The sequence below is a fragment of the Bos grunniens genome, chromosome 7 (assembly GCF_055505025.1).
Source record: "Bos grunniens cultivar Pamir isolate PY7600 chromosome 7, Bosgru_T2T1.0, whole genome shotgun sequence".
NCBI lineage: Eukaryota > Metazoa > Chordata > Mammalia > Artiodactyla > Bovidae > Bos > Bos grunniens.
The window spans coordinates 14,894,586-14,904,615 of NC_141171.1; the positions used below are offsets into that span (position 1 = coordinate 14,894,586).

Genomic DNA, 10,030 nt, shown 5'->3' on the forward strand with positions numbered 1-10,030 from the left:
GCGTGACTACTGGAAAAACCATAGCTTTGACTATACCAACCTTTGTAGGCAAAAATCATGTCAGGATTCCTAAATGCTTTTTAGTAAGCTGTCTAGGTTTGTCATGGCTTTTCTTTCAAGGAGCAAGCATCTTTAAATTTCATTGGTACACTCACCATCCACAGTGATTTTGGAGCCCAAGAAAATAAAGCCTGTCACTGTTTCCATCGTTTCCCCATCTATTTGCCGTGAACTGATGCGACCGGATACTGTGATCTTCATTTTTTGAATGCTGAATTTTAAGCCAGCTTAAAGCTCAACATTCAGAAAACTAAGATCATGGCATCCAGTCCCATCACTTCATGGCAAATAGATGGGGAAACAGTGGAAACGGAGGCTGACTTTATTTTTCTGGGCTCCAAAATCACTGCAGATGGTGATTGCAGCCATGAAAATAAAAGACACTTACTCCTTGGAAGGAAAGTTATGACCAACCTAGACAGTATATTTAAAAGCAGAGACATTACTTTGTCAACAGTAGTCATGTATGGATGTGAGAGTTGGACTATAAAGAAAGCTGAGCACTGAAGAATTGATGCTTTTGAACTGTGGTGTTGGAGAAGACTCTTGAGAGTCCCTTGGACTGCAACGAGTTCCAACCAGTCCATCCTAAAGGAGACCAGTCCTGGGCATTCATTGGTAGGACTGATACTGAAGCTGAAACTACAATACTTTGGCCACCTATTGCGAATAGCTGACTCATTGGAAAAGACCCTGATGCTGGGAAAGATTGAGGGCCGGAGGAAAAGGGGACGACAGAGGATGAGTTGGTTGGATGGTATCACCAACTCAATGGACATGGGTTTGGGTAGACTCCAGCTGTTGGTGATGGACAGGGAGGCCTGGCGTGCTGCAGTTCATGGGGTCACAGAGAGTCGGACACGACTGAGCGACTGAACTGAACTGAACTGAACTGAAGAATTTTCCATAGTTTAAAGCGCTTGCTGCTAAGTCGCTTCAGTCGCGTCCGACTCTGTGCAACCCCATAGACGGCAGCCTACCAGGCTCCGCCGTCCCTGGGATTCTCCAGGCAAGAACACTGGAGTGGGTTACAATTGCCTTCTCCAACGCATGAAAGTGAAAAGTGAAAGTGGAGTTGCTCAGTCGTGTCCGACTCTTCGCGACCCCATGGACTGCAGCCTACCAGGCTCCTCCGTCCGTGCGATTTTCCAGGCAAGAGTACTGGAGTGGGGTGCCATTGCCTTTTTAGCGTAACGTAAACACACAATCAAGGTCAGGTCCGCTCAGGGACTGGCCCCTTAGCGCCGGGAGCAGTTCCGTCATTTGTTTCACGGCCGCTGCCGCTAGGCAAGCCTCAGGATTTTAATTTGCAAATACCAGTGCTGAGCGCCCAGCTAGGGGGGACAAAGCAGGATCCGGCCAGGCACTCTCTCAATCCAGAAAAGCCAGGGTCCGGGAGGGGAAAGCGTGAGGTTTCTTCGGAGCACCGCCCCCTCCCCCTCCTTGGCCAGCGGTATAAAAGGACCCATGAAGCCCTGGCGCCAGTCTTGGCCGCGATCCTTGGTACCAGCTCCCCCGCCCCACCTCCGCCTGCGATGGCTCCCGGCGCCGCCGGTGCTGCGCGGCTTGCGCTCCTGGCCCTGCTCTGGACTCTGCTGCCCGGTGAGTTAGGGGCGGGGGCTGCCGTCAAGTCAACTTTGGAGACACGGGGTGCGTCCTGAAGCCGTGGGAGGACCAGCCCACGACCGCCTGGGAATAAGGCGATTCGTACTTAGGTCGCTGTTTATGGGAAGTTGGGGTTAGAGGCACCGATTGAAAGTCAACAGCCATGGGTTCCCATCCAGACCCTTCATGGCCCGACTGCTCTGCGGGTTGCCGCTCCCGAGGATCTACAGGTTTTCCGCTGTAAAGTGAAGTTAATAGCGGCTACCTCTCAGCGGTTGTGTCCTGGCCCAGGAGGTGGTCTGACTGTGAGGAGGGCCACCCCAAGCTTAGGTACACTGGGGTCCCTACCCCACCTCCCCGCCATGCACATTCTGTTCCTCACCGGTGCCCCCGGGGGAAGTCCTGGACTCTGCCCAGGGGGATTCCAGGGCTGACTTGCCCAGGGAGCAGAGATTGAGAATGGGATGCCCCAGCAATCCTTCCCCACCTTCAGTCAGGAGGAAGGGGAGAAGGGGGACAGCTGGTCTCAGATGGTGGTAACTGTCAGAAAGTAAGAGACTGGAAAATCCACACCAGCTCAACAAAGAGTTCTAATTGGGATTCCAATCTGGATTCTACCCCTTTCTAGCTGAGTAACCTCCCCTTTTGCATGGGGCTCTTGTCCATGGAATTGCCAGGCAAGAATACTGGAGCTGGTTGCCATTGCCTATTCCAGGGGATCTTCCTGACCCAGGGATCCAACGTGGGTCTCTTGCTTGGGAAGGCAGATTCTTTACCATCTGAGCCACCAGGGAAGCCCCAGCCTCCCATCAGGTTTCACCATTTCTCTCTGAAGTGGGAAGGATCCCAGAGTCACCCTTGGAGAACTCACAGAGCTGCTGTTTCCACATACCTCCATCCTAGATGGAGTAGACCCGAAGCTGAAGGCAGAGATCATTTTGAGGGGGGTCTGGGGAGGGTGGCAGGGTTAGGATGGGTGGGCTCACACAGAGATTTTTTCCGTTTGAAAGCACCATGGTCTGAAGGAGCTTATCAGAACAGACCCCCTCCTTCTTTCCTGCAGCCACTGGCTACCTGCCCTGTGCTAGCGGGTGGTGTGGTGACTGTATTCGCCCACTTTACAGGCAGGGGAAAGTGAGGGCCAGAGAGGGGAAACCACTTGTCCAAGGGAGTGGGGACCAGCCTGATTGGAGCTTCTTCACACTTGACCTCTTGGGAGGGAAACGGACACTGACTCCATGCCCCTCCTTTGCTAACATCCTCCATGGTCACTCAAGGTCCTCAGAATGAAGACCACATCCCTGGCATGGCTGAACACTGCTTACATGATCCTCCTGACTTCATTTTCCCCCAACCTATCCCCTTACTCTGCTCCAGCCACCCTGCCTCAGGACCTCTGCACTTGCTGCTCCTTTTCCTGGAGGTCATTTCCCTTTTCTCTGGAATGGCCCGCCGCTGCTCTGCATCCTGATCTCTGCTCACAGATTCCCTGGTCACGAAGGAACTGTCTGTTCTCTCATCCTGTTTCGTCTTTCCCGAAGCCCTTGTCAGCATCAGTTGTTAATTATGTTGTTTGCTCATGAATTTTTCTGTCTCCCACACTGAAGGCAGAGTTTTGTCTTGTTCAATGCTGTGTCCCCAGCACAGGCTGGATGCAGTAATATTGATGAGCCCCAGTTGTCAGGCCTGACCCCTTCCCCCGATTTGGTTCCAGGGCCTGGAGGTGCCGGAACATCAATACATCCTTCAGAAGCCATCATACCCCGAGGAGGCTCTCTGAGGGTGAACTGCAGTATCTCCTGTGACCAAAAGGCAATTTTGAGCCTAGAGGCTGAATCAGCCAAGAAGGTAGTGGACCGCAGGAACAACTGGAAGGTTTTTGAACTGAGTGATGTTCAAGAAGACCACATGCTGTTGTGCATCTCAATGTGTCACAGTGAAGTGACAATGGCTTCGATGGACCTCACCGTATACTGTGAGTGGCTGGGTCCAGGGCCTGGACTAGGCAGACTGGGTGGGGGAGGTGGACAGGGGAGTCCCAGCAGGTTGGAAAGCCTTTGTAACTTGGTGAGTGGAGGCAGGGTCTCATTGACGGGCAGGAGGCCCATCTTTGGAAAGTCTGATGTCATCTGGACGCCCTCCTTGAACTTCATAGGGGTGCCCTTCAAATATGGACAGGGATTCAGAACATTCCTGTATGCTGTCTCTCTAGGCCTCTTTAATAAGCTGAGATGGTCCTAGATCTGATTCTTTAAAAAAAAACAACAACACTGTGGTGTGTTTCCTGGTAGTGTGGAGGCACTGATGTGGCCTGGGTTCAGTACCTGGTCAGGGAACTGAGTCCCTACAAGCCTTGAGACCAAGAAATAGATAAATAAGTAAAAGATATGAATTAAAATTAGCCCTGAGTTTTTTTTTTTTTTCAAACATTGTCAACAATACAAAGAACTGGTACCAACTGGTCTGGCAAGAGTGTGGGGAAGCAGACAGTCTGTGGACATTGCTGACAGAATGGGGGTCCCAAGAGTCACAGCTTCTGGTGGGGAAGCAGACATCAGTCCCCAAAATGTCACATGTGTGGGTCCTTTGACATAGAAAACCCACTTCTAGAAATTGGGCCTATAGGTGCTCCCACTCACGAGGGAACTGAAGCAGGTAGGGGGTTATTCACTGTGGCTTGATCTGGAAGGGAAATAGCTTGCAAGTCACTCTAATGTAGGGAACTGGGGAGACGTCCCTGGTGGTCCAGCGCTTAAGACTTCACCTTCCAGTTCAGGGGGTGCGGGTTTGATGTCTGGTCTGGAACTGGGATCCCACATGCCACACAGCCAAAAAACCGAAACATGAAACAGAGACAATATTGTAACATATTCAATAAAGAGCTTAAAAATGGTCCAAATTCAAAAAATTCTTTTAAAAAACATAGGGGGTTGAGGAGAGAAACAATGGTTCAGTCATCCCATGGAATAGTATGCAACTGTGTAAAAGAATGAGACAGAACATTTTGGGGGTATTGTCAAGTTCAAAAGAAGTAGGGTCTGCCCAGAATGACTGTCAAGGTACCACAGTGTTAGGGAGACATGGGGGTGGGGAGAGAGAGGTTGTGTTTCTGCATTAAAGAGCTCTGGACAAAAACACAGCAAAAGCAGCTGGCTGTGACAAGGGAAACCGGGGTGGCAGGGGGCGCTCCAGGAGAGGGCAAGGGATGTGTTTTCTCCATGTGCCTTTTATTTCCTTTGGACATTTGAAGTGACAGTGAGTTAGCATGACATAAGCAATAAATAGATACATGAAATTCAAACTAAGAGAAAATAAAAAAGGAAGAAAGAGGGATTTCCCTGGTGATCCAGTGGTTATGAACCTGCCTTGCAGTGGAAGGAACACAAGTTCAATCCCTAGTAGGGGAACCAAGATATGCCTGTGAGCGACTAAGTCCATGTGCTGGAGTGATGCTCATGTGGGGGAGTGAGGGGGAACATATGGCTTCCTGACTGATTTTCATTTGACCCCCTTGGAAAGGTCTAATGATGCAATGAGGCCTGAGGGACATTCGCCTTCACAGTGCCTGAGTAGGAGCTTTGGGGCATTCAGTGGCTTTGTTTCTGGTTTCGGGAATGTTTGAACAGCTGCTGGCCAAGTGAGCAAAGTCCCCAAACAATCTCAGTGGCCTCTGAAAACCCCCTGGAAACCTCCTTATAGGACCCTCTGCATCTCAGCCTGAGACTGAAAGCACCACCTTCCAGGTTTGAGTCCCGGCTCTGCTAAATTTCTCCCTCTTTGGGTGCCAGACTTTGCCTTAGTTTTCAGCTCTGTGAAATGGATCACACAGTCGCACCCAGTAGCAAAGGGTCACCTAGGAGAGACTGTAGCTTGGTCCTGCCCCACTGCCAGTATTTAGATGAAGAAGCGTCTCTGGGTGGCTGAAATTTCTCTAGATTGAGTTGTAATTTTTGTAGGAGAGGCCCCTAACTGGATTTTGAAGCACGCACAGGAGTTGGTAAAAACAAGCATGCTAGACAGAAGGAACAGGGCTTCCCTGGTGATTCAGTGGTAAAGAATGTGCCTGTCAGTGCAGGAGACATAGGTTCAATCCCTGATCCGAGAAGATCCCACATGGCGCAGAGCAACTAAGCCCGTGGGTCACAACACTGAAGCCTGCTAGCCTTAGAGCCCAGAATCCCCATCAGAGAAGCCACCCCGATAACAAGACTGTGCACCACAACTAGAGAGTACCCCCATTCACCTCAATAATAGAAAAGCTCACACGGCAAGAAGACTCAGCAGAGCCAAAAATTAAAGAATAATATTTTTTTTAAGGGTAGACAGAAGGAACAGCCTGGTCAAAAGTTTGGAGTGGGGAAACAAACTGACATGCAACTGGGGAGGTTAGAGGGACTGAATATCAATGGATTGGTGTCATTGGAGCTGAGTTTGGCAGGACTTTGAATGCCAGACTGAGAAACCGAGACCTTCTCCTTCTGTTGATAGGGAGCCATGGAGAGTGTGTGAGCAGGCAGACATCTAGAGCACAGGGCTGACCTTACAGGAAGCCAGGGAGCAGCTAACTGTGGACCCAGTCCAGGTCACACATGTCGTGGGCAGTGGTGTGTACAAGACGGGAATACTAGGGACTTCCCTGGTGGCCCAGTGGCTGACTCTGTACTCCCAGGGGACCAGGTTCCATCCCTGATCAGGGAACTAGACCCCACATGCTACAATTAAAGATCCTGTGTGTGCAATGAAGACCCAGCACAGCCATATAAATAAATTAAAAAAAAATTTTTTTTTTAAAGAATGTAGTTCTCACCTTGGAGAAGGAAATGGCAACCCACTCCAGAAATCTTGCCTGGAAAATCCCATAGACAGAGGAACCTGGTGGGTTACAGTCCATGGGGTCGTAAAGAATCAGATATGACTGAGCATACACACACATTCCTCACCTTAAAAGTAACCTCATTCCAGTTTACAGTCATCCTCTTAACTTCTGAAGTGGATTAATAATAGTCTGAAGAAAAACATTATGAGTCTTCCCTGGTGGTACAGCAGTTAAGAATCTGCCTTCCAATGCAGGAGTTTCCGTCCCTGGCTGGGAAACTATGATCCCACATGCCAAAGGGCAACTAAGCCCAAGCCCCACATCTACTGACGCTGGGCACTCTGGATCCCGCCCACCATAACTAGAGAGAAGCACAGTTTGCCGCAGGGAAGAGCCTTCTTGCTTCAAGGAAGGATCTGGCATGCTGCAATGAGATCCCACACACATCAGGTAATAAATATTTAAAAGTAAATTAATAATAATAATAACAAGAGCCCTACTCTCTTTAGACCCAGTTTATAGCTTAGAAAACTCAGGCTTCCTTTCCCTAACCCTGAGGGCAGGGATTATTCAGGTGGCAAAGTCACTCCCCCACTGGCCAAAGCAAGGAAGCAGAGAAGCTAGGAATCAACTCCAGCCTCCTGACATTTTAAGATCACTGCTCTTTTTTTTTTTTTTGATGCTGGCAACCTGGGGAGAAGGTGAATTCAGGTCTGAAAACCAACTCGAAGCAATGCTGCTATTTAAGTGACACTTCAGGGCCTCTTGAGAAGGGACTAGAAGTTCGAGGCCTCAAGACCTCTCCCTGGGGAGTCTGGGGAATGTCTCAGTGCTAAGCCACAGTTCACTGGGGCTCTGTTGGCAATTTCCACTGGCAGGAAGATCCAGGCTGGGAATTCTATTATCTCATGCAGAATGGAGACCCTGGCCTGTGGATACCCCGCCCCCCCCCCCCCCCCCGACAGATGGTGCCTTCAGGGGATACTCAGGCTTCGTTTTGAGTGTCTGTTCTGATATGTTTGACATTTCAGGGGATCACACAGTTCATTCAGGAACCCTTAAAAGGAAACTCCCGAAAAGCCTCGAGTCAGTGTGCCTGACTCTATTTCATTCTTTCTACAAATACAGAACACCTCCTGGGTGCCAACCGTACAGCTGGGGACAAAACAGACAAACACCCCTGCCCTCCTGGGCTGACATTCTGTGGCAGGAAGAGTAGAGAAACCAATGAAGTCAGTCGATGATCTTGTATGTCAGAGGTGAGAGCTGCCGTGGAGAAAAATAAGGCCACAAAGAGAAGGAAGAATTTCTCTTTTTATTTTACAGCAAAGTCTAGAGACTGGGCAGCTTAAGTGTAATGTATTGCTGGGACTCCAGGCAATAGACTTTGAAATTCCTTTCCATTTGTCAGCCTCAGATGCTGCAGTGAATAAAGAGTTGTTTTGCCTCCTTCACAACCACCTGGGGACATCTCACCAGGTTATCCTGAAGCTCTTAACATTCCGATCTGGCTTAGGTGGTTTGGGGAGTGTTCTGGGGATAAAATGGTGAGGTTTGTGGAACAGGTGTGTCCAGGGCCCCAACACACCCGCTATGGGCAGGCAGCCAGCCTGTCCTGTTCACATAACACCCCTTTCCCCTGCAGGGTTCCCGGAGCATGTGGAGCTGGCTCCCCTGCCCCTCTGGCAGCCTGTGGGTGAAGAACTCAACCTGAGCTGCCTGGTGTCTGGCGGGGCCCCCCGGGCCCACCTCTCCGTGGTGCTGCTCCGAGGGGAGGAGGAGCTGGGCCGGCAGCCCGTGGGAAAGGGGGAGCCCGCCGAGGTCATGTTCACAGTGCAGCCAAGAAGAGAGGACCATGGCACCAATTTCTCTTGCCGCTGGGAACTGGACCTGCGGTCACAAGGGCTGGAACTCTTCCAGAACACCTCGGCCCCCAGGAAGCTCCAGACCTATGGTGAGGCACTGGGGAGCCAGCAGAGAAGATGCACTGAGGGGGATTTCTTGCTTGGGATGCGGGGTCCCTGGGAAGCAGAGGCCCCTGGCCATGGGGCTGCTGAGAAAGTGGCAACCTTGATTGCAAAGGCTTCTGGGAAGAGCATCTTCTTGGCCACTGGGGTGGAATGTTCTGGGCTGGGTGCCTGCACTGAAGGATGATCTGGAAAGGCTGTGACCCAGGGCAAGCGGTAGGTGTGTCCTGAGACAAGAGTGACCTAGCCAGTTTCCCTGGAAGAGGGCGTTCCAGGCCGGGGGATGGAAATGGCCGGGGAGAGGGCTTCAGGATGTCTGTCTGCCCCCTGTTTACACCGGCTCTGTCTCGCCAGTCCTGCCATCGACCGACCCACACCTTGAGGTCCCCTGGTTGTGGAAGTAGGCTCACGGTGGCCGGTGAAGTGCACGCTGGATGGACTGTTCCCAGCCTGGGACGCTGAGGTCTATGTCGTGCTGGGAGACAAGAGGCTGGAAACCATCGTCACGTTCCATGAATACTCCGTCTTCGCTGAGGCCTGGATCGAGGGAAACGAGGAGGAAGAGGGCACCCATTCCTTGAAGTGTTCAGTGAGTCTGGGGAACGAGATCCGGAATACACGAGAGAGCGTGATTTCTACACTTAAGTAGAAACCCAAGAGAGCCTTAGGAGGTGGGTCAGGATAACGCTGGGGCGGGTTAACGCCAGGGGCGGGGCTCACTGTGTGTGTGCCACACCTCCAGGCTTCCAGGCTCTCTCCCGGACCTTGAGCCACCCGAGGTCTCAGGATGGACTACAGTGACCATGGAGTGTGAGGCCCGTGCTGCAACTGTGGTGACACTGAACGGAGCCCCGGCTGGGCCTCTGGGCCCGAGGGCCCATTTGCAGCTCAGCCCCAGTGCCCAGGACAATGGACGCTGTCTCTCCTGCTCTGCTGAACTGGAGGTGGCTGGGCTGGTGGTCCAGAAACACCAGACCCTGGAGCTCCGTGTCCTGTGTGAGTGAGGCCGCTGGACTATGACCCCTAAGCTCCAAGACCCTAAGAGCTCCTGCCCTCCAAGGCCCACCCCACCCCCACCCTGGTGAGGCCCTTACCCAAATTCCCGCCTAAGTCTTCTTACACATAGACCCAGAAGGTGAGTGGTGTCCAGATCCCTGATCTGCCCTATTCCCCCACGCCCCATTTGCTGTGTTTCTTCAGAAGGCCCCCAACTAGACCAGCGGGATTGCCCGGGAAACTGGACGTGGCAGGAAGGCTCGGAGCAGACCCTGATGTGCGAGCCCTGGGGGAACCCAATCCCCAAGCTGAACTGTAGTCGGAAAGGGGACGGGGCTTTGCTGCCCATCGGGGACCTGAGGACTGTCAAGCGGGAGGTGGCGGGCACCTACCTGTGTCGGGCCACCAGTGCTCGTGGTGGAGTCACCCAGGAAGTGGTCGTGAACATGCTCTGTGAGTGCTGGAGTTTGGGGCCGGGAAGGGACTCAGAGCTTCCACTGCAGGTGCAAGGGGTTCAATCCCTGGTTGGGGTGCTGAGATCCCACATGCTGTGTGATCAGCAAAAAATAAAAAGTAAAAAAAGCCA

General features: G+C 51.9%; 1 pseudogene across 1 annotated transcript; it reads left to right on the forward strand.

Annotated features, from left to right (window-relative positions):
- The first annotated feature begins 1,317 nt into the window (after nt 1-1,317).
- LOC147368565 (intercellular adhesion molecule 1-like) lies at nt 1,318-10,030 on the forward strand (annotated as a pseudogene). Its single transcript, XR_015166685.1, has 5 exons — nt 1,318-1,662; nt 3,380-3,640; nt 8,127-8,435; nt 8,803-9,037; nt 9,191-10,030. The product of XR_015166685.1 is annotated as an intercellular adhesion molecule 1-like (transcript).